Below are 26158 nucleotides of genomic sequence, written 5' to 3'. Positions count from 1 at the left end.
GGAAGTAGTGTCATTGAAGAACTATTTATCTAATGCATTTATACCTCATGCTTTGAGAATTTTTTTTTTCCCCGATTTCAATCAAAGATGAGTACCAAAGATCTAGCTGAAGATTGGGAAAATAATCTTAATACAAGCTCTACTAACATGTTAAAAATCCTTATTGAACATGCTATGCTACCAGAGAACAAAAGTGAGCAACTGAACAAATAGATCTTACTCCAAAAGAAATAACAGAAATTCAGACACTCGAAGCTACCATAGAAAAAACTTCAAAAAAATGCATGGGAATATCAAGATGAGATTAATATACGAAAAGTTCACGAATTTTACAGAGACAAACGAGATTATCGTGAGGATCGAGTTTATACTTTTCACGAAAAATACAACAAACTCTCCAAACCACTATCAAAAGAGAATACTCCTAATACCTCACCAGGCAGCTCAGACGTTGATTTTGATGCTGACAAAGAAGAAACGGGGGAACCAGAATGAAGCACTGAAGGATCAGGCTTCCTGAATCAAATCCAACGCTCCTAAAAGGGACCTAGAATTGCAAATACAAAGCAAGTCTATTTTCAAACGGCTGCACCAACAAACCCTCAGCAATCTTCACCAGGAGGAGAGGAAGGAGGGGGGTACAGGATTGCGGAAATCCAGATGCTCTGGAGGAATTCAGATGCCTGACGGGAGCCAGTGCTCGGATAGCGAAAGGAACAAAGAAATGAATGATCTAGTCATGAACATTTCTTCAAAGGACTTAACACCAGAGGAAATAAAACTACTTAATAAGGGCTTATCCTTTGCCCCTACTTATATATACAACCATATTGAAGCAAAAATAGATCTGTTCAAGTACATATGCAAACCTATTCTTTGCTACATAAGTACGACAATACCGACCAACGGAGGAAAAAAACAGTACCAAGAACATTGACTATCATTGACTATTCATGACATTGAGAACATCCATTTACTCAGATCACTCCAATCAGAAGATCTTGAGATACGTGAAAATCTGCATGACTTAAGAATTCAACCAATTAGCATTTCAACAGAACATTTGAAACGAAGATCTAACTTCACCCCACAATTAGCACGAGAAAATATGATTGATGCCTTCCACAAAGTGGTACTAACAGACATTAACAATTTATTTGAACAATGCCGGAAACAGCACAAACAGAGTAGAAAAGCCAACAATCTGACCTCAGAAGAGTTAATTGCCCTCAAGAAACTACAAATGGATCGCTCTTTAGTAATCAAAGAAGCTGATAAGTGGGGAAGATAATCATTATGGACCGAAATGACAATATTCAGATGGCTCAGAACCATTCAACCACATCGCTGTGCTATGAGGAACTTCAGTCTAACCCCACCATGATTATTAAAAAGCAAGTTCTTGAGCAGATCAGCAACTGGGAAAAGAAAGGATTCATTAATGAAGATGAAAGGGCTTACATGTCGGATCAACAACCTGTGGTTCCGACTATATACTTCCTACCAAAAGTGCATAAAACATTTGACAAGATCCCAGAAGGCACACCTATTGTCAGTGGAATAGTTTGGGCCACGGAAAAGATTAGTGAATTCATCGATAATGTGTTGAGACCAAGGGTCTTGAAGATAAAAGCGTAGATTAAGGACTCCACAGATGTAATTCAAATTCTGCAACATCTACTATGGAAGGCCACATACATACAAACTTGTTACCTGGGATGTCCGAGCATTGTACATGTCAATTAGACATAACTCCACCATTGAAACCTTAGACTACATATTTCGAGGGGAAACAGCATCACATTACCATAACATTACTATGCTGTATGAAATGCTAACCATCACATTGGAACACAATATCTTTCTATTCAACAAAAAGTACTTTAAACAGAAACGGGGAGTAGCAATGGTGTAAAGTATGCACCAGCCCTTGCAAACCTCTTCATGAGTATGTTTGAAGATAAATATGTTTATACAGATGTAGATGCACAAGACAAAATTATAATATGGGCAAGATTCATAGATGATAGCCTGCTAATATGAAATGGCAATGACCAAGATTTGATTGAACTTCAGGATCGTTTAAACAACAACGACCAAGGAATCTTTCTCAGAGGACCCCCAAGTAACACCAGCATAGACTTCTTGGATCTTACAATTTACGTTACAGGGGACCATCTAGTGACAAAGACGTACTGTAAACATAGAGAAGCAAATTCAACATTATTTGCAAATATATGTCATCTGAAGTCAATAATGAACAACATACCTAAAGGAGAATTTGTAAGAGCTAGGAGAAACTGTGCCAACAATGCTGACTTTTACCAAGAATGTAATTTGCTCAAACAAAGATTCAGAACAAGGGGCTACAACAACAAATGCATACAGCAAGCTTATGAGAACGTGAACACAATGAACAGGGATGTAACACTTACCCCCAAGTATTCACAATGAACACAAGAACCGGACAAGGTGAGATATATTACTACCTTCTGTCATAACAATTATGAAATCAGAAAAATACTGTCCAAGAATTGGCACCTTTTGAAACTTGACCAACATATGAATAAGTTCATTGATGATGAACCAAGATTCATTTTCAAAAAAGCCAGAACTTTCAAAACAACGCTTAGTCCATCTCTGCTCCACAAGATTCAGACAACGGGCCCGGAATCCTGGCTACCAACAATGCCGAAAGGCGTTAGGAAATGTGGATCATGTAGCATGTGTAAATTCGCACACCTGAATACACAAACCTTTACTGACTTACAAGGAACATCGCTCAAAATCACTGTCACCATCAACTGCCGGAGTAAATACATAGTTTATGCTATCATCTGTACGTGCAATTACATATATATTGGGAGCACCATAAGAGAATTTAGGATCAGAATATGCAAACACTTCTCTGTAAATGTCATGCAACAGATTTCGGCCTAAATAAGGACAATGAGATGATACTTTTTTTTGTGAAAACTAACTTGAAATATGTCTGAAGAACCATTTTTGCATAGGAACATTGATATTGCAAAAATGTATATAATTAAGACCAAACATAAATACTGTGCCAACATGTATTATTATATATGTATATTTTTTCTTTATGATATATTCTCTTACATTTTTAGATATATGTTGGAGGACTCTCTGTTGTCCAATGTGCATTTAATTACCCCCTAGTGTGACGTAGCTCTATCCAATCAAATTGTGAGCCAATTACATGTAAATAATCCAATGTATGGGTGTTTGAGACTTTGAATTGGTATGACAGCTTTTTGGGAACAGACAAATTCTGCCCTTAGCCAGAGTCATAACCTTTAATTTTGCCCATGGAACCAATGCTCAGTGCCAAATCTAATATAGTAATATGGGTCTGCTTCCCGGACATGGTTTCTCTATTTATTTATTTATTTTATTTATTGCATTTATTACTCGCCCAAACCCTTGGGTACCACGGCGATGTTACAGACAGCTTGGTTAAAACATTTCTTAGAAATTGCCAATCGGGCGCAGTGCATGTGAAAACAAAATAATCATACACGGAGACATTTAATGCAGGGCTTCAGTACAGTGATATTTCCTTAGTCTTGGTTAAATAGCCACGTTTTCAGGGATTTCTTGAAACCTGAGAAAGTTTGCTCATTTTTGATGGGGAGGGGAAGAGTGTTCCAATATGTGGGTGCGAGGTATTGGAAACTACTGCCTCCTGCCTTGGTTGTAATATTGTGGTAAAGTACTCATTTGTTTTCTATTTTTCCTGAACATGGTATCTACAACCATCCTTATCACGGAACATCACTTATTATTTATTAAACTCGTATTTTTAGTTTAGAACCGACAGGAGCAGTTTGGGGTCATTCCCTTTCTGTTCATTACAAATGTTGTATATCTAGCCCTAAACATGGCACCCGTTAGTGCAGGTTTGTGTCAGGAGCCATAGACACGGTAGTAGGATAAACGTTGTCATGGCAACGTTTGTTAAACTCAACCAGCGTGATCAGGCACTCTTGCTGACGCTTGGAGACAGAACGCACACTTTGGAGGTAAGCCGTTAAGGCATAGACCGCCCCACTGAGTGGGTAACACAGTGAAATGATCGCCGATCATGGACCCGCCTGATTTAATGTCACACAGGATCCAGACATTTAAATGCAGTATTTCTAATATGCAACACAGAATTTTGTTTCAGTAGGGATTAGAGTTCACTTTGGTAAAATCCCACAATGAATAACATTCAAAATATTCAGCATACTGGCACGCACTTATTGATCTCTGTAGTATTTATCAGACAAATGTATGTTTTGAACAGTGGACACACCATTTCTGTAAAAAGTACACAATTGATAATTGACATAAAAATCTCTGCATATGGTACGAATGAATGGACTTCTGCATTATTTTCTGTAAACATCCATGCTTTAAAACGGGACACATCAGGCTGCCTCTAGCTTTTCAACTGAATAGGCTCACTGTAAAGGAAAGAATAAGCTCTAATAGAGAGATCGTATCAACATGCACAATAATACTCCTGACACATGATTGTTACAAATTTATTCCACAGGAGAGATTTATCCCGTGAATACTTTGCTTTTCGGATTTGAACTCATTTGTGAAATTTAGGTAAGGTCTGACATGAGCATTATTGATTTGCAGCAGAATATGTACACGGGTAATATAACTTTGACAAGCTCTCACTAGTAAGAACTGTTGAATTGATCTTATGTTCTTTTTATTTCCTTTTTCCCCCATTATTCCCAAAACCTCCGCCCCTTTCGCCCTTCCTTAATGTCTGTGATTCCAAAACAAAAATGTTTTCTTTTTTTGTTAACATTGTTGCCAATGATTATTGTGAATTGTATAGATCTAATTTGCCCTGATTTGAAAAAGACACTGATGTGTTGAAAAACGTGTAATCTGATAGGGCACTGTTTGTTTTCATTCATTATTTTCTATTGAACATGATCTTAAAAACTAAAAAGGATCATTTTTCACCCATCAAGTGTGGCACAGTCTTTTAATGTGTGTGGCCAATCACTTCATCCTATCAGATGACCCCTATTTACATCCAATAGAGAAAGTATGGCCTTCAGTTTGCTTTCTATTAGCGCCTCTAGCCAGGTTTTATCATCATCTTTTATAGATGATGCTATAGATGCCATGAAGTCATCCCTGGTTGGCATTGCGGGCCCCTGATCATCTGGTATCTCTATCCCAAAGATGTCTGTAGGTGTTGCTCTTGCCCTAGGAGTACAAAACAGATTAGTATCCTTATCTATTACCAGCTCCTCTACGACACCCCCATGGCAGCCCCTTGGGGACCCTTGATGTGCGGAGTACTAAGGACAAGAATAATATTTCCCACCTCCCCACCTACCATTTGGTTAGTAGCCCCTATTAAGGAGGTGGCATCCCATATGGCTTTTTCTGTTACCTGAATTCTATCAGCCAGGTTCCCCGCCATAGTTTTGAAATAGGAGTCCAATGAAAGTTGGCTCACATTTTGTCTGGGTTTAAGAACCCTAGCTGCTGACTTTGTGATGGTCTTGGCGGTTCTGTTGTGTTTTGGTTATTTGCCACTGGTAACAGTGATTCCCTCTTCTCTTAATTTGCATTTTACCATCTTTCAAGTGGATCACCACAATCCACACAAACACCCATAGAGTGCTGACACTCCTGGCTGGACTGTGAAAAAACCACAGCCAAACAGTCAAAATTCAAAGTGTAGAATGCAAAGTGCAAAATACAAAACAAAAAGTGCAGGGTTCAACAATACAAGCTACACAGCAAAAGATTATAACTATAAACATATCTTAAATATCTTAAAATTCAGGTGGGCACCTTACGCTATAAAAACACCAATGCATGAAAAGAAAAAAAGAAAAATAAAGTGATACATATAACGGTTTAAAAATAAGTTGCACCGCACATAAGTTATGCACATAGACTATGTCCCAGAGGCCAAAGTAAAAAGCAAGTCCCACAGGGGGACAGCACGAAAGGCAATGAGCCAATTCGCTAATTAGCTGTATTATCACCCTCAGAAATGTAGGGAGGGCTCACCTCGCAGCCCCACTTACAGCAAGTAGCATAAAAACTAGAAAACTGGAAAAATGTGCAAAAAGCAGGCAGTACACTTGAGGTTATACACTCCTTAAGCCAACTGCACTACTAGATGCACTGCTATATGCAGTGAGTTTAAATACTGAATCCAGCACAATGCTCAAACAAGAAGAGGAAAAGCCTTGCAGCCCCATTATACACACAGGAGTAGAGACAAAGACTCACAGCCCCCTTCAACAGCAACAAACTTCAACAAGATTAAGTTGTTGCCAGGAGTAATGAAAACAATAACTATACGACTAAAAAGGTCCAAAAAGTCCAACAAGCCCCTCAAGACCCAAAATTCTTAGGTCAGTAAATCGATAATCAATGGAGCAATGGAACAATGCTACAGTACTACAGAGAGAGGCTCCTCGCTGCCCCCAATACCTCCCGGAATGGTTTGTTTAGGCTGGTGGAGGTTCCTAGCTACATCCGCAAGACAGTCCCATATGTAGATACGCAGTGCCAAAAAAGAGAAACAGACTGTGCACATGCCAAATGTACTGGGAGTGTGAGAACCATCACAGAAATATCATAACTCTTGGGGGGGGGGGCAGGGAACGCCGACGGCTTGAGGAGCTGCCAAAGTCCATCTCTCCCCCCACCGCCACGGGCTCTCAAACACGTGTCTCTCACCGTGCTCGGAGGGCAATGAATCCGCAGTCCGCACGGCAGACTGTAGAAAATAGCAAACAGAGCACATAGGACACCAGGGACTCTGTGGGACTCTGTGCACTCCGCTTAGCAGAGTCTATTTCAATGTTAAGCACCTCCTCCAAGCTCTGGTAACCCCTTCCTTCCCAGTCAAGGCAGGCCGAATAAAAAGCATGTAGCAGCCACAGCGGACACCAAGGACTCTTCAGGACTGCAGTTAATGTGATGGATTGCCATTTGACAATGGTGTAGAAATTCTGGATTTCTTATTTTTATTGATTTAATAAAATGTCATGGTGTTTGACAGCTAAAGTGACAGCATATCTCTGCAGAGCAGGGTATGCATTTAAGACATGCACCGCTGTACCAACACCCTATATTTATGAGTTACTGTTCTGGTGGCAGATACAGCTTTACATATAAGCCATACCAGAGTTAGGGTATGGTGAATGGTATGTCTCATGATTATTTTTGCTAGAGCAATTTGATTTTACTCATGTGATACCTCTGTGAGCCCAGCTCAGCTGTGAAAGGATTATGCATATTCTTCCCAGACAAGGGTGTCCTTGACACTGCTGGCAGAACTGTACCTTAGGGATTGCTTCTCTTGTTTACTTTTTGAGGGCAGGTTTCACCCTCACCAGAGAGACACTACTACACAGGAAGCAGACCAGGGAACAGGAATAAGAAGGCACATGGGGTGTGGTTAGTGTGGACAGAGGGAGCTCTTTATAGGTGGAGCAAGGGTCCACCATCTTGTTTCTCTCTGCTTCTATTTTTCGTTCCTGTCACCTCCATTTCCTTTAGCACAAAACACTTCGGGTATGATGTCAGAAGGCAAAATCCACTTATTTCAAGAACTGGGTTTGGACCCCTAAGGCAGACTAGCTTTAGTACCATTGCATGTGGGCTTTTGCTTTTAAAAGAAGGGGTCACCCACTCCTTCTTGTATTCCCTTTAGGACAAATACTTAAGGAAGAATTCATTGGATCTCAGGAGGGTAATTTGATCCCAAAGTCTTCTGCCAGTGAGGTGGAGACTGAGAGTCCCCTGCAGAGGTGAGGCTTATCCTGTTCATGCCCAGGGACCAGTGGGGGTGAACTGCTATTGGGACAAGACCTGCCTCTCTAGCAGCCACAAATGTATCCAGGACTTCAGGACGTCACTGTGTTCAGGGACACGTGCAGATTTGAGCCAGCTTCCCATGTATGTGGGAGCATGAGAACTAGGTCTGAAACCTATCCTGGAACCTCTGGATTGGAATTCACAGCAACCAGAGGACCAATACAGCCAGTATGACTGTGTTTCTCCAGTGTGAGATGTGATTTGAGCCTGTATGACCCCTCCAAACATACAGTATCCTTTGAAGGTGCTTTCGGGACTCACACACCTCAACGAGCTATACTGCATATTCAAACCTGTTTACTGCTGCATCACGCTAACTAAGAACATCTTTGAACAGCTCAACCTATAAACTCATCAGTGCACCTGCTGCCTTCACACTGTGGGATGTATTGACCCACTTTTGCTCTGCTATGCTGCATCAATCTGTTATGATGGTGCCAGAAACAGCAAAAATGGCTGCACAACCATTGTGCATGCCAAAACCCCTGAAAATCGTGCTTTTCAACACACAAAAAGATGGCTGCCCAATCTGCCACGCATGTTGTCATTGGTAGAACAGAGCTCTCATTAATGGAATGTGTCACTGGGCCCCACAACAATTGAAAGTGGAGTGCAGAAGGAAAAAGCAGTGCTTTGCTAAATGAAACTCCAAATCTTGCTTTAAATCACCTTTTCTTTGTTGCTGAAACTTCAGAATGCCGATACAGAACACCTTTCAAATATTCAAAATTCTTGCTGGGTGCTACAATTCTTTTAGTTTAAGAAATCATTGTGAACTTGCAATGTCCTGAAAGGCTGAGAGCATGAAGAGATTTCCACAGCAAAAGTGGCCTGCCTGTGGATCTGTCAAAAATCTCTGTGCAGCAGAGGGCTGCTGTGATGACAGCTGTCAGGGGCCAGACTGATTAAACTTTAACATGTATAAACTGAAAATCAAATGTTTGCAATCTAAGAGGCCTGTTACTGATAGTAACCCATATTGTAATTGTTTAATCCCATAGGTTTAAAATCTTGAATGGGAATTCTAGCTGTTATTTGATGCAACCAGTTGTTTTGTGCTAAGGAAAAGTCAACAGAAATAACAGTGAAATTAAACCTGAGTGAAGCTGCCAAACTGGAATAGCAAGTTTTCTCACAGAAGGAAGGTCTTTCCCCCCAGCAGGAAATCACAGAGAAGTGTTAAATTACAGGGTAGGAAAGAACCTGGTCTACAGAGGCAAAAGGAACAATGATAAGCTGCAGCTCAGGAAATTCGAAGTGTGAAGACAGTCATAAATGGCCTCTGCAGGGAACAAACATGGGGGATGGCTCCTGGGCTTCGAGGGAGAGACCAAGGGGTGGTACCAAACAACCATTTGTTGCTTAACATGGACAAAGAACACATTTTAAAAAGACTGATAACTTACTATTTAAAATTGTGAAAAATGTCAAAATAACAGAGTTATTAAGGTAATTTCGGGATGTATGGGTGAAGAGGTGCCAGAACTGTGTGACATGTTCTGGACAGCAATGGCAAGAAATGTGATTTTACGCAAAATGTATTTCCACTAGAATTGTGAAACTGTATACACTCATTCCCATGTTAAACATGCACACTTGTAGAAATTTGCTTAAAAATTGGACATTGTGTTCATAGTGAAAAGGGCAAAATTCTGTGGAAAACGGAAACAATTTCCCCCAGCTATGGGAGGTTTGAGGAATAGCTGCTATGTAATATATGTAATCTGTATATGTGATTTTTTATAGAGATTGCACATGTGGAAATATTTATTTAATTTTATTTTTTACATTTGTAAAGCGCAACTGCAGCCCGCGGGCATTGAGGCGCTGTAAGCGGTGCGTAGGAAGGCTTGATTAAGGGTTACAAAAAAAGAAATATGTATTTTGCCAAAAGTAGATTTTGTGTTCCAGGGTCTAGGGGTGGATTCTCAGCCTCATAAAATTGCCCCATAAAGATGGCAGTAGATTCTGACCCAATCACCTTTCAAAGGGGCAAGCTTTATGATGTAATTTCAGAGCATAAATGGAGACAGCTCACCACACATAAGGACAGACAGATTCACTCACTATCCTGATGCTGGCGAAGCACCCTGCTGCTGTACACTACATCTTCCTTGCTCCAGACTCCAGAAACTTGGCAAAGCAAAAGGCCCACTGCATAGCTGAACCATTTCCAGCTAGGCCTCAAATTCTAGAACAGAACCCCCAAGGGGAAGCAACATAACACAGCCCGGCTGTGCTGTTATTGCTTGCCTGCTGAAAAGAAATAACCTCAGAATCAAGAAGGGCAGATCCAGTGCCGTGCTGTGACCAAAGTGCCTTGCTGACCCTGCCAGTCCGATGTGCCAAGCTGTCTTTCCCTGACCAGAATTGACGGTCCCATTTAAAAATGTATCCAGTGAGCATAAATAGGAAGAATTGTGTCACTTGCATATGTACTTTGCATAGTCTTATCCCTATCTTAAACCCATCCTATCTTGTAATCAGAACCTGTATTGTTAGGAGTATCTTTGCATTGTCTGAACCCTCTATCCAACCCATCCTATCTTTCCTCCAGAATTAGTATTGTTAAAGCTATCTCTTTGCTGATCCTTTTCTCATCTGAAGAAGGCGAGTTTCCCAAGCAAGCAGTCACCCTGATCAAGTGACTGTGTTCCTGTGTGGTATTCGTTTTGTTCATAGTCATCCTTTAGTGTAAGAAACTCAATTGTCATTTTTAAAAGTGCATTCCTGCTTTCCATTCTTGCGCCTATCTCAAAAAACAACCTCTACTAAAACGTCTGTAACTCCCTTAATTTTTGTGATAGAAACAAAATTCTGCCAAAACCACATGCCATGATTCTCCCATTATCACAAATATCGCACAGTGAAAAGTTTGCAGCAAATGTTCACTTTTAATTGCTTCCGACTTGAATTTTAAGATTTTAAATTTTTCTTGGCAGTAAATCATTGCTTGTGTTTCTGTGCAACTACCCAAAGTGGCTCCCAGAAGAATTTATAATTATTTCTGCAATTTTGACCATATTTGGTGTTTTTGTCCCAGTCCATTCTAAAGATAACTTCAAAAGCCATTCTGACAGCTTGACAGTCAATTCCGTTTTTCTCTTGTGTTTGCTGGGGGAAAGTGGTATTGATATTCTATTTGATTTCTGCCATTCCTGAATACCTGCTCTCTCCTCCTATCTCTTTACATTGCCTATTGGGGGTTGAGGGGTAAGCAGGGGGAACCTCTAACCACAGTGCTATCTGGTCTGAACTAACACAAGCATATTATTTTCTGTGCTGAATTGTTTTGCTCATTAATTACTCCTTGTGTATTAAAGATATTATTCAGTGTTACATCACCCCATTGGTGATTGTTGTGTACCTCTTAAGACATATTGTGATGAATTTTTAAAGACATAAATAAATATTTACCTTTGCAAACCAGCCTGATTCTTGGTTCAGTATGACCGGGGGGGTTCCAGGAGAAGAGCGTGGTATGAGTGGTATATCGTTCAGAATAAAGAACTTTTAGACAAAAATAAATAAGGATTTCAGTTGTGCACTACATGCTGGGCGTTGACTTAGGTGTGTGCCAGATTGAAATCACTTACAGCTGGGGGCTTGTCGCAAGATCCTGAATTAGACATACCCCATGTGACAGTCTAACATAGCGTGCTAACTGACGGGGTACATACACCTTGTTGGGCTACCATACTGTGCTACACTGTAAAAACACCCTTCAATAGAAATATTCAAAAGACTTGGGCCTGTTTGCAAAAGTAAAAATAACCCTGAGATAAGTGAGAAGGAAATTAATATTTCCGGAATGGCAACCCCAGTGGAAATCAATATTGCAAGGGAACAACTACTGCACAAATTATTTGTCATGGTGAATGGGTAGAGCAAGATGAGAAAATGAGGCTGGGGGAAGTCAAACAACATGTCACTGCCACAGAATTAGATACATGGCAGGACCAAGGGCCATTACAACAGGCACTTAGTGAATTGTATATGGCCCCAAATGTAAAAGAAGAGCAATGTAAAATTGCCAAAATAGCGGCTAACTGTACCTCCACATTGGAGTAACACAGGAAAAATATGCCGAAAGCCTAGATCTGGCAAAGAGGCAAGTACAGTTCCTAGAAAAAACCCAAACTGATCTGGACTCTGCAGAGCAAAGGCTTCACAAGAGCCAAGAAGCAGAGGGAGAAACCAGACAGTACCTGACAAAAGTAAAGGAAGATCTGGATCTCCTGCAGCAATAGAAGGCAGAGCAAGATACCAAAATACTGACACTGCAAAAAGAGTGTCAAGAAAGGTTGGATTCTTTACAACAGAGCCAACAAAAGCTGGAGCAGCAATTCAATTATAATAGAGCCTGCGAAGGGCAGATGGTTGCCCTAGAAAATCAGATTGATGAACTAAAGGGGGAAAATAATAAATTAATAGTGAAGGATCTCCACACTCAAACTGATTTTGATGAGGAGCACCAAAGATTATATGCCATTAGAAAACAAAGGGATGACCTGGCAGCACAGAGGGGCACTCTAACTCATGAAAGGGATGCCTTAGGCCAGGAAGTCAGCCATTTAAAAACCAAGTTAGAAGAAAATCACCTGGCCCTTCAGGGACTCGGTGAACTCAAAATGGACTATGAAAAGCTGCTAGAGCATACTAGGAGGTTGGAAGATGCTCTGGCAAAGAATAATCAGCCCAGTAAAGACCAAGCTCAGGAGGTGAGTCTCCTGCAACAAAAATTGGCCCGATACAATGCAGGCAGGAAGCCCAGAGAGACAATGAGGCTCTCTGTAAAAATGACAGGCTCCATAGACAGATAGCCATGAAGGAACAACTCATAGAGACCAGTTAGGCCTTAATAGAGGAACAAAAGGGTCAGATTATCAGGGAGTAGGGGCTGAAAGAGATGAGGTCAGATGGGAGAGGGAAACCCCTGAGAATAATCTCAGGAACCCTGGCATCAGGGACTTTAATCCCTTCAATTCTATGGACACTGCCGCCCCCATGTAAACTGGCTCATATGAACCAAGGGCCACGGGGATGGTAGACTTCAACACAATGGGAAATATGGGGCTAATAGGTCAGCACCTCCTAGAAATTGATGGGCGGGCATCTATGTACAGGTTCCCAAGTGCTAGGGCCATCTTCTCTGAGCAGGGAGACTCCAGTGAGGGGAGTCTGGCAGAGTCTGAGGAGTGACAAGGAGTGGAGTCTGTCTTTTTCTGCTGCCGGAGTAACTCTACTGTCTCTACACTTGTGGGAGTGTGTTACTACAAAAACTGTTTGTCCCCTCGGAGCGGGTGCGGAGTCTGGCAGATTCTGAGGAGTGACAAGGAGTGGAGTCTGTCTTTTCCTGCTGCCGGAGTAACTCTACTGTCTCTACACTTGGGGGAGTGTGTTAGTACAAAAACTGTTTGTCCCTGTGGAGCGGGCGCAGAGTCTGGCAGAGTCTGAGCACACCAGAGGAGCAGGAGCTCCCCCGGACCCTGCAGGAGCAGTGGTCCCCCTTGTTGGAGTCAACCTGAATTGCCCTCGAATTCCAGTAAGCACCTCCCCCCGTGCAAGAATCATTTTTCATTGCTGCTAATTGCACCTACCGATTTGCCAGGCTGCAAGAATACCCACACAGCCTGCATGCTGTAATATTGATGCCAGTAGCTGCTTGATTGCCACTGCCACCATTAGCTACCACGAGGTTTTTGCACCTTCAAGATGGCCGCCCACCATACCTCGATGAGCCCCAGTGCCTAACTGGGCATTGCTGACTATTCTCAGCTCTGATTGGCCATTGAGCCCTCTTCTAGAGCCTATCGCCAGCCGGTAGGCGAAGCCGGCCCACTCCCATCAAGTCCCAGGACAATAAGGCCGATTCCTGTCTTCGCCTGTCCTCAGCCTTCCTCGCCGTTCGCCCAGACCCCCTGCCGGATTCCTGACCCATTACAACGGTGAACTAAGCCTCGCTCAGGGGGCCCATGAGTAAATGACTTTTGATAAGACTATATCACCGTAAGTTTCATATTGACATTATTGTGCACCCGCGCCTCACTGCACGTTGTATCTGTGCTTGATGATCCACCCTACTGTAATTGCCCGCTCCCCCTTGCTCCAATCTATGCGCATCTACCAACGCCCAATTGCCCTGCACGTCTGCGCCTTCCTAGCTTCTGGGAACCCTGATACTGCTCACCGCCTGAGCGCCAACGTCTAGCCAACCTCCCGCATCAGCTCTGCTGCCGTACCGAACCGATGATAGCGATGACTGATAGCTGGTAATTACTTATGTGCGACAATTATATGTATCCCGCCAGACCCTGTCCTCACTATTGTCTCCATTACATGCTCACCCTCACTGCTCTTGCTGGCTGGCTGTGCACATAACTGTTGATTACATTGGCGACATAGAAGCATGTGACTTTGTTTGTTCTTGCGACTCCCCTGCTCGCCCAGCACTCACGGCACCCATGCTCCACTTCATCTACTCAACCGCATTCTGTAGATTAATCCACTAAGCGCCAGTAACTGCCTGAACCGTCTCCATGTGCTATGCTTAATTACTGCAATACTTTGCCATCATTGCCTATATGCTCACTGCCTGTATGCTTAGCTGCACTCACACTCTCTGCCAACTTAGATCTAACATAACTCATGTGCCGTTCTATGTATTGGTAGCCAACTGTTGTCACCTGATGTTACATATTACATATGGCCACGTTCGTGTCACCTCTTGTATTTAAATGAATTAAGGTTAGCCCTCACACCTGCCAGTCTGCCTAACCTGAACTATGTGTTCTCAATTGAACTTATGTACTGCCTGTGCCACTAGCCTTGCATTCAGACATGTACTCACTACACACTCTGAATCCTCCATCCCTGCCCACTGGCTTAACTTCCTTCCACTATGTGTTGGTGCCTGACCACACTCCTCCACCTAATGTACATTTAAACTAGACGTTGGACAGGCCAGCCCTACCTACATACTAACCAACACACACACACTAGCACACCTAAGTTAGCTATTACCCACACCATGTGGACTACTACTATGGACACTGCCAACCCTTACTTGGATGATCCAGCACTCTGGATACGCCACTTTGCTACCAGACCAACTCCCAATCAACCTTGCGCTATTACTAATAGAAACCTCAGACTCAATTTTAGAACCACCCCACTAAAACAAAGTCCATACGTGAAGCTTTATAATTGCTCATCCCTACCATGTAACAACATCACTAACAACTACGCCCCAACCTTACCATGCTCTTACCACCCAAGCATCTCAATTAGAAACTTCAGACTAGGAGCACGATTGCGATTCAAAAACCCCCAACCACACGCCCACAAGAGCAACAAACTTCGGCGCAGTAACAATACTCTAGCTAATCTGGCCACTGATTTAGACAGCAAGCTAGCCCCCATCACCATACATGGCACATCTCTACCATTGCAAAAAACTCCTGCAAAAGACACATTCATCAAAGCAGCCTTGGTGAATGCTAGGTCCCTATCCGCCCACGCACTGGACATCACTGACTTCATAACTCATGAAAAGCTCGATTTCCTCGCAGTTACGGAAACCTGGCTTAATGCAGCCTCTGGACCATCTCTGTCCCTTGCTATACCAAATGACTATGCTATAATAAGATGAGATAGAAACACCAACCCAGTGAAGGTAGGCAGACTTGCCCTCATCTTCAGAAACACCTACAACATTTGAGTCATTCAGGATGCTCAAATTCCCTCTGCCGAATCCCTGTCCATCAAACTGCCACTATCACCTAACCACACAGCAACAGTGCACCTTATCTACCGACCACAAGGACACATTTCCTCATTCACAGAGGATATTGTATCCCTTGTATCCACCGACACTAAACCTAATTCACAAACTATCCTACTAGGGGACTTCAATCTTGGTTTTAATGACCCCACGAATAATAATGCCCGTGATCTAGCTAACGCCCTATCAGACTTGGGTCATACCCATATTATTCATGAGCCCACACATATCAAAGGAAGAACATTGGACTGGCTCACCAACCTTAACTGCTTGATCGATCTTCTATCTAATGATCCATGTATTTGGTCGGATCATCATAAAATAACCTTTTCCATCAAAGCCAACACGCAACATCCTGCTCCTATCATCGCTCCAGCCACCCGCACTAGAAATAAGAAAGACATTACACCAGATAAACTCCTACCGCTATTACTTCCCCTTCTTGACAGCGTGGCCACCTCCGACCCCACAGTCTTAGTAGACATTTACAATCAGGCAATACTGAAAGCCTTGAATACCATCGCCCCCCTAAATTGCGGAAACCTAAACCACAACATCACCTGAATACATGGTTCACGCCGCATCTTAGAGAACTACGTAAAACTAAGAGAACTGCAGAAGCACATTGGAAAAAGTGCCCTTCAGTAAATAATAAAAATGAACTAATTCTAGCAACTTCTAGCTATAAACAAGCTATTATACTTGCCAAAAAAGACACCTATAACAAAAGGATCGAACAAGCAGAATCTAACACAAAAGAACTTTTTAAGATCCTAAAAGAATTAGAACCCCCGATTGCCCCTATTGATAAATGTGTCACAGATGCACTATGGTGCAGCAACATCCAGAAGGCACTTCTAGATAAAATAACCCGTTTACAATCTAAAATAAAGACAAAAAAAGACCTGCTACTCGCTGACCCTGATCACAAACAACTTCCTAACAAGTCACCTACCTTTGAGACAACCTGTAAACCATTTAGTTTCTCACCCCTCTCAATTTGGGAAGTAGAAAACATCATTAGGAAACTTAAACCATCGAATTGACAAGGCGACGGTTGTTCTGCTCCGATTATCAAAGCAGCATCTCGTGAACCGGCACCATTCATTACTAACCTTATCAACGCCTCCTTCAAAACGGGAGTAGTGCCTCATAACCTAAAATATGCCTGGGTCATCCCACTAATCAAAAAACCCACTCTTGTCCCAGCCAATCAGTCTAACGATAGGCCGATAACAACTGTACCCTTCTTACTAAAGATACTAGATAGAGCAGCCTACCTGCAAATACAGGCTTATCTAGAAACAAACAATCTTCTGGGACTAAGGCAATCCGGCTTCCGACCTAGACATGTCACGGAAACTGCCCTAATAGATCTCGCTACTCAGATTCAAATTTTAAAAGACAATGGGCCTCATTACACGGAAAGCGGTAAGGGTTAACGTTCACCGGTAATGGTACCGGTGACCGTTAACCCTTACCGTCTTATTACGAGGTCCCTTTGCGGGTTGGTACTTTAACGCCTGCTTTTTGCAGGCATTAAAAACCAACCCGCAAAGGGACCTCGGTGCTAATTGCGGCACCGCAAATTTGCAGTACCGTAATTAGCAACTTCCCCATTCCCATTATGCCCTATGGGGCAAAAATGGGAATGGGGAAGGGCAATGTGGAAGGGGGAATTACCGCCCCGCCAACCTTGGAATAGGACGGTAATTCCCCTTTCCACCAAGGCAGTGCCGGTATTTTACCGGCATGAACCATAGCGCTAATAGCGCCATGGTTCACCGCCTACCGTGTAATGAGGCCCAATGGCAAAATAGCACTGCTCTTATTGCTTGATCTGTCAGCAGATTTTGACTTGGTCAACCACCAAACGCTTTGCCACCACCTGAAATCTGCAGCTCACTTTTCCGACGCAGCCACTGCCTGGATCAGCTCCTTCTTGGCTAACAGAACCATGAGGGTCTTTTCTCCTACTGACTCGGCTGAACCCTCACCAGTCCCGTGCGGTGTCCTGCAAGGCTCTTGCGTGTCCCCGACGCTCTATAATGTATTTACGAAGCCCCTTTTCGATATCCTTGACTATCTGGGTGTCACGTATACTAATTATGCGGATGACACCCAGATACTCATTCCTATCTCTGGCGAGTATGAAACTGATAGCAAAACCCTCAATGAAATATACGCAGTAATACAAGCGTGAATGGCACACCATGGACTGAGTTGATTATCCTTGGTACTCACGCTAAAATAAAAAAACTAAATACTGCTTTCAAATCGTTCACTGTTGATGGTAACCCCATCCCTGTCTCTAATAATACTAAAACTAATGGTACTAAAAATACTAAAACCCTTGGTATCTACCTCGATGCCACATTATCCTTCACCAAAGAAACCAATGCAGTAGCGTCTTCAGCCGCCTACACATGTAAACGTATTACTGCATGTAGGCCATTTATCTCCACTCCCAACTGCACTACTCTTGCTAGAACGTTAGTCTTGTCCAAAGTAGATTATTGTAATGCCCTCTACTTAGGCACTAGCCGCAAAAGTATTCACAAACTACAAGTAACTCAAAATAACGGCATTAGGGCAGCCCTCAACATCCCTAAGAAGTCACATATCTCTGAGACTAGACGTAATCTGCATTGGCTCCCTATAGAGCACAGAATATCCCTCAAAGCTCTTGCCCTTACCCACAAAGCTAGGGCTAACCTCGCACCATCCTACATCTCTAACCAACTTACCCCACACACATCTACAAGACCACTTAGAACAGCTCAAGTTAACACTATGTCTATACCAAGATTCAAACTCCATAACTCGAGAGGAGTTAGTTTCCCTGTACAAGCCTCAAAGCTATGGAACACTCTACCTGTTCCAATCAGGTCTGTAACCTCCTTCAACCTATTTAAACGCAACACTAAACGTTGGCTTCATGACCTGGACATATGGACAGCTTAACATCTCAGAGCTTAGATTTACTGCCTACCCACTGTACATATTGTAAACAATATTACTATCTGTCTCACCTTCGGCCCACCGCCTTAATTGCAACATGTATGCTTGTACCTGTAATACCAATGTATGTATTTATTTGTAACCGCAACCATTGTAACTGTTGCCTACTGCTTGCTAATGTAACTGTACTCTTATGTAACATGATCAAAAAACGTACGTGCCCGTATGCCCCTGGGCCTGGATGCGCTTTATAAATAAACCAAATACAAATACAAATACAAGGAGTGGAGTCTGTCTTTTCCTGCTGCCGGAGTAACTCTACTGTCTCTACACTTGTGGGAGTGTGTTACTACAAAAACTGTTTGTCCCCGCGGAGCGGGCGCGGAGTCTGGCAGAGTCTGAGGAGTGACAAGGAGTGGAGTCTGTCTTTTCCTGCTGCCGCAGTAACTCTACTGTCTCTACACTTGTGGGAGTGTGTTACTACAAAAACTGTTTGTCCCCGGAGAGCGGGCACGGAGTCTGGCAGAGTCTAAGGAGTCCGAGGAAGTCCGTGGAATCCTGGACTACCCTCGGTCTCTCCCCATCTCACCCTCCCAGCGCCCTGCAGTCTGAACCATGTGTGACTCCGCAAATGTGAAAGTGAAAGCAAAAGGCAAAACAAACTCTGGCGCGAAAACAAAATCTCAACAGAGGTTGGGAAACGCTTCCCTGAGCTCTGGTACGGAGCACCCATTGTCTCCAGCAGATGTACTGGCTGCGTCTGCTGTGTCTGTGTTTGCACCTGTGCCCGCGCACCCGACTCTGGCTCCGAATCGGCTTCAAGTAAGTGACATTGCGCACAATGCGCCGAATGAGCCTTATGTATCTGACATTCCAATTGAAATATTAATAAATGCTGAAAGAAGTACATTGGAAAGAAGTGATGTAGAAACTCACGATTCTTTAAAACAAATGCTGCCATCTAAGACCGCGAGCAAGGTGTGTGTGGCTGTGTCCCCGTGCTTAAGCAACAGTGATGGTGTTGATTACGCCGTCAATCCCACTGTGAAAACTACTGCTGTTGTTAGCCACTAGAATGACTTGGGTGCACCCGTGTACGACCTGGCTCGGCAGCAGTCGACTGAGCACTCGCCTATGCCTATGTCGGGTAAGAATGTGCCTTGGACTATGTGTGTAGCAGGAGAGGAAGGTGCGTTAGACTGTGTCACAGGCTGTGCGTATACTGATAATGTCATTCGAAGTAGTGGATGCAAGAGCGGACTCCGTGACATTAGTCCTGGGTCTTGACAGTCCAGATTCTACAGTACAGTGGAGAAAATGGTTTCATCACCGTTGCAAAGCTTTGAACCGGCGATTGTTAATATCGAGGAAGATAATGGGCTTCATTACAAGGTTGGCGGTAAGGCAAAAACAATGCTGGTATGTTAATACCAGCATTGTTTTCCGCTCCGGTGTATTCTGACCCCGCAACCCGGTATTAGTGGCACCCTAAATAACGGTGCCGCTAATAGCGGCATGGGCGCGTACACGCGCCTGTCGGGGAGCAAATACTGGCATGCCGGTAATAGTGGGACATCCCAACCCACGCGGACATGCAAATACCGGCATCGCAAAGCTGGTAATCACAGGCTGCACAATGCCGGCCATACAGGCATCGCGGACCACCCGCAAACAGCAATCTGGAAATAAGCCAACTGCCACAGGTGCACACAATCCCCACAGGTGGAGTCAATGGAGGCTGGGCCAGTATAAAATGAGCACACCCACACACCACACCCCTTCCAACACCAAAATGCTACCACTAGCTGTTGCAATCATGGCGCTGGAGGACATACCCATTCTGCTACAACTACAGCAAGAACAACAACAACAACTACAGCAGCAACAACAGGCAGCACAGAGGAGACGCAGGAGGAGAAGGAGGGTGAGACAGGCCCAGCAATTACCACCAGCACAGCCAGCAGTGCCTCATAGGCAACCACCAATCCCTCGCACCAGACCCAGCCCTTTTAAGCTAACCCCTGAGCAGATCCACACCCTGTACCTGTTGGACCGTGACACCATCACCACCATAGTGGACATGATACAGAATGACATTCCAAGCCTCATAGAAATACGCACTGCCATCCCCCCGTTACTAAAGGTGGTGTCTGTGCTACACTTCCTGGCCACAGGCACCTACCAACACACAGTGGGTCAGTTGCATGGCATTTGACAGCCACTATTTGCACGCATGTTGAACCAAGTGCTGGATGCCCTCCTGAAGCATGCAAGCAGCCACATATCCCTACCACGGACTGCCCAAGAGATAGCCGACATCAAAGTAGGCTTCCATGCACTGGCAGGCATGCCCAATTGTGTTGGTGTCCTCGACTGCATTGGTAGTCCCCCATGCCATAGAGGCGGTGTAACGCAATCGCAAGCAATACCACTCCATCAATGTGCAAATGGTATGTGACTCCAGCAAAATCATCACACATTGCTGCGCCCGATTTCCCGGATGAACACATGATGCCATGGTACTGCGTAACTCCACGCTACCCCGTCACATGGAGCGTCATGCTGGACCACGTGCCTGGCTGCTTGGTGAGTTGGACAACTGTCCCATGGCAGTGCTTTGGGGTACTGATGTGTAGGGATGCATAAGGGGGGGGCATACTCCACCTGGGTGGGAAAGCGGGGGCATACTCCACCTGGGTTGCAATTGCCGGTGATTAGATAATGCATGCAGAGCTATACACTCCTGACCTGAACCTGCCAAACGGAACATGACACATCACTGGGCCACATTGCACAAATTATGCATATCCTTGACAACAAGTAAGAGGCACAATCAGGCCACCACGGTGATGGCAAGCAATGCATGAATGAACAGGATGGCAACTGAGGCAATGTGGTCAGTGTGACCATGCATAGTGAAGAATGAACAGCATGAATTGGAGGACAAACATTGTTGCAATACCACAGCACATCTGCCTCAGCATGCATGATTACACCCTGCACCATCTATTGAACGCCATCCAGACTACTATACCTCATGACAGTATAGATTGCATCTAGGTGACATTTTTGCATGTGTACAGGGACATGTGTATGCCCACACCAAATAGCTGCCACCATGACTGTGCTCCCTGAAGTTGGCAGTTCAGAGTGACACACACCTACTTGTATCTGGTTGCAGGTGATGGAGGATATCCCTTGGGGCCGTGGCTACTTACCCCTGTGCGGAAACCACAGAACAGCCATGAAGAGGAGTATAATCGTGTGCACACACGTACCCGTATTGTGATTGAGCAGACCTTTGGCCTGTTGAAGGCGTGGTTCCGCTGCATCAGCAGGTCTGGTGGGGCACTCTTATATAGGCCTGAGAAGGTGGCAAAGATCACCATGGCCTGTGTCATGCTGCACAACATGTGCGTCCGGAGAAATGTACTACTGCTACCTGACATTGACATGCATGGCCCAGGTGAGGATGATGAGGATGGAGACGGAGGTGAAGTAGCCCCCCTGCCAGTATGTGATGCACGGGATGGCCATGCTGTACGCCAAGCACTAATTCACAAATACTTCTGAAACACAGGAACTATGATAAACATGTGTCAGTGACACACTGGCTCCATGTGTACATGCACACTTGTATTGATGGGAGTTGGCCACTGAACACCATCACACATTAAATGTACATGCACCAAATGAAGAATGTCCAGACATTGAATTTTTGGCACACAACAGGTGTATTTTTCAAACAGGCAACAATGTGAACACTCCCCCCTAACAAACCCCAATAACCCCAGTGAACTCCCTAACCCACCCTACAAACCCCAATAATCCCCAGTGAACTCCCTAACCCCCCCTACAAACCCCAAATGTCCCCAAATGTACTCTGATGATTGTTCCCTTCACCAACAACCATGTGTCCAACAGCCAATGTATGGCCAATCTACTTCTTGTCCTTTTTGGTATCTGGGGGTGGCATCTCCGAGTGCCGTGCACTGCTCTGGGTCATCCGCACAGGGCTTGTGTGGTCTGAGGTTGAAGGTTTTGTAGCAGAGGACGTGTCAGAGGCAGGTTCCAGGGCGTGGCCGCTGCATATGGAGCAGGATGGACGTTAGCACTTGCGTTACTGCCCCCAGACAGTCCCTCATGACGGTTGCAGATGTGTTAACGGCAGCAGTGTTCGCATCAATGGCTGCTGTGGTCTCCCCAATGACAGTAGCAATGGCCCTCCTGGTGTCCTCCCCATCGGCAATGTACTGCCGCATTAGATCAAGCATTGACTCCTGTCGTGTCTCCACCCTTGACAGGCGAGCCTCAAAGGTGTCGGTGGTAGCTGGAGTGGTGGTAGCCGGGGTGGTGGTAGCCGGGGTGGTGGATGGCACTTGCGTGGGGCCCACATCCAGGGTGCTATCCTCCTCGAAGAGGCACATGTCGGAATCTCTGAGGTTGGAGTCGTGGAGGCAGGGATCATCACTGCTGTCGGCCTCCATATGGGGTGGGGAGGTGGTCAGGGGGCTTGGGGTGGGTGTAGTGGACACAACTGTGACACCCTTGGTGTCCACATTTGCATCTGCAATGTCCACGGTGGTTGGTGGTGCAGGAATGGAACCACCTCCCACTGTTGTGGGTGGCTGCTGCTGGTCTTGATGTGTGTGGCCCACACTGGCAGCAGATGTTTTGTTGCTGAGTTTCAACCCGGTCTGGCACACTGCGTATTGGTCTGGCCTGTTTCTCTGGCTGGGGGTGGTGGTCGTGGTGGCCCTTGTCCCATGGCGTGATGTTGATGCCCTTGCGCCCCTCTCCTGACTGGCATCTTCCTCATCGGTGCCTGGGGGCTAGAAGAGATGCAGATCATCAGTGATGGTGTCACATGCCAGCGACATACTATTGCACTGTGATATATTCATACATTCATGCATCCATTTATTACAGGGGTGTGGCAATTGGTGTTCTGAGGGGGCATCTAGGCCATCAATGCATGGCAGGTGGCATGCCATTGATATGGGGTCTGTGTGTTTGGCGTACATGTTTCAGGATTGGACCATTTATTTTTCGGCACGTCGTAGGCTAACGTGTGAATCTTCCCGCCCACCCCAGGAATACATGTAGCACGCTCTCCCAGGCCCAGTCGCGGGTAAATATTCCCGCCCACCCCTGGAATACATGTACCCCACTCTCACAGGCCCAGTCGCGTGTGGAAGTTCACGTGCACCCGAAGTACACGTACCCAGGCCAATCGCGTGTGGAACTTCCCGCGCACCTTGAAGTACACGTACCCAGGCCAATCACGTGTGGAACTTCCCACGCACCTCGAAGTACACGTACCCAGGCCAATCGCGTTTGGAACGTCCCACGCACCCCGTAGTACACGTACCCAGGCCAATTGCGTGTGGAAGTTCACGCGCACCTGAAGTACACATACCCAGGCCAATCGCGTGTGGAACTTCCCGCGCACCCCGTAGTACACGTACCAAAGGCCAATCGCGTGTGGAACATCCAGCGCACCCCGAAGTACACATACCCAGGCCAATCGCGTGTGGAACCTCCCACGCACCCCGTAGTACACGTACCCGGGCCAATCGCGTGTGGAACTTCCCACGCACCCCGTAGTACATGTACCCAGGCCAACCGCGTGTGGAACTTCCTGCGCACCCCGAAGTACACGTACCCAGGCCAATTGCGTGTGGAACTTCCCGCGCACCCCGTGGTACACGTACCCAGGCCAATCGCATGTGGAACTTCCCGCGTACCCCGAAGTACACATACCCAGGCCAATTGCGTGTGGAACTTACCGCGCACCCCGAAGTACACGTACCCAGGCAAATCGCACGGCTGGGGGGTGGGGGTGATGGGAGACATGGGTGGGGGCCTGGTGGAGGCTGCCCCTGCACTGCTGGGGGGTGGGGGTGGTGGTAGACATGAGTGGGGGCCTGGTGGAGGCTGCCCCTGCACTGCTGGGGGGTGGGGGTGGTGATAGACATGGGTGGGGGCCTGGTGGAGGCTGCCCCTGCACTGCTGGGGGGTGGGGGGGTGGGAGACATGAGTGGGGGCCTGGTGGAGGCTGCCCCTGGTGGCTGGGGGGTGGGGGTGGTGGTAGACATGGGTGGGGGCCTGGTGGAGGCTGCCCCTGGTGGCTGGGGGGTGGGGGTGCAGGGGGAAATGTGTGTGAGCCTGGTTGAGGCTGCCCCTGGTGGCAGGGGTGTGGGTGTGATGGGAGACATGGGTGGGGGCCTGGTGGAGGCTGCCCCTGGAGGCTGGAGGGTGGGGGTGATGGGGGACATGAGTGGGGGCCTGGTGGAGGCTGCCCCTGTACTGCTGGGGGGTGGGGTGGTGGTAGACATGGGTGGGGGCCTGGTGGAGGCTGCCCCTGGTGGCTGGGGGGTGGGGGCGGTGGTAGACATGGGTGGGGGCCTGGTGGAGGCTGCCCCTGCACTGCTGGGGGGTGGGGGTGATGGGTGACATGAGTGGGGGCCTGGTGGAGGCTGCCCCTGGTGGCTGGGGGGTGGGGGTGCAGGGAGACATGAGTTGTTGGACATGAGTGGGGGCCTGGTGGAGGCTGCCCCTGGTGTCTGGGGGGTGGGGGTGATGGGAGACATGGGTGGGGGCCTGGTGGAGGCTGCCCCTGGTGGCTGAGGGGTAGGGTTGCAGGGGGACATGTGTGGGAGCCTGGTGGAGGCTGCCCCTGCACTGCTGGTGGGTGGGGTTGATGGGAGACATGAGTGGGGGCCTGGTGGAGGCTGCCCCTGGTGGCTGGGGGGTGGGGGTGCAGGGAGACATGAGTTGGACATGAGTGGGGGCCTGGTGGAGGCTGCGCCTGGTGGCTGGGGGTGGGGGTGATGGGAGACATGGGTGGGGGCCTGGTGGAGGCTGCCCCTGGACTGCTGGGGGTGGGGGTGGTGGTAGACATGAGTGGGGGCCTGGTGGAGGCTGCCCCTGCACTGCTGGGGGGTGGGGGTGGTGGTAGACATGGGTGGGGGCCTGGTGGAGGCTGCCCCTGGTGGCTAGGGGGTGGGGGTGATAGGGGACATGAGTGGGGTCCTGGTGGAGGCTGCCCCTGCACTGCTGGGGGGTGGGGGTGGTGGTAGACATGAGTGGGGGCCTGGTGGAGGCTGCCCCTGCACTGCTGGGGGTGGGGTGGTGGTAGACATGGGTGGGGGCCTGGTGGAGGCTGCCCCTGCACTGCTGGGGGTGGGGGTGATGGGAGACATGAGTGGGGGCCTGGTGGAAGCTGCCCCTGGTGGGTGGGGGGTGGGGTGGTGGTAGACATGGGTGGGGGCCTGGTGGAGGCTGCCCCTGGTGGCTGGGGGGTGGGGGTGCAGGGGGAAATTTGTGTGAGCCTGGTGGATGCTGCCCCTGGTGGCTGAGGGGTGGGGGTGATGGGAGACATGGGTGGGGGCCTGGTGGAGGCTGCCCCTGGTGGCTGGGGGGTGGGAGTGGTGGGGGAAATGTGTGGGAGCCTGGTGGAGGCTGCCCCTGCACTTCTGGGGGGTGGGGGTGGTGGTAGACATGAGTGGGGGCCTGGTGGAGGCTGCCCCT

This window comes from Ambystoma mexicanum, chromosome 8 (genome assembly GCF_040938575.1).
Source record: "Ambystoma mexicanum isolate Mex_15411 chromosome 8, UKY_AmexF1_1, whole genome shotgun sequence".
Lineage (NCBI taxonomy): Eukaryota > Metazoa > Chordata > Amphibia > Caudata > Ambystomatidae > Ambystoma > Ambystoma mexicanum.
The sequence above is the reverse complement of the archived record's forward strand: the minus strand, read 5'-3'. Positions refer to the sequence as shown.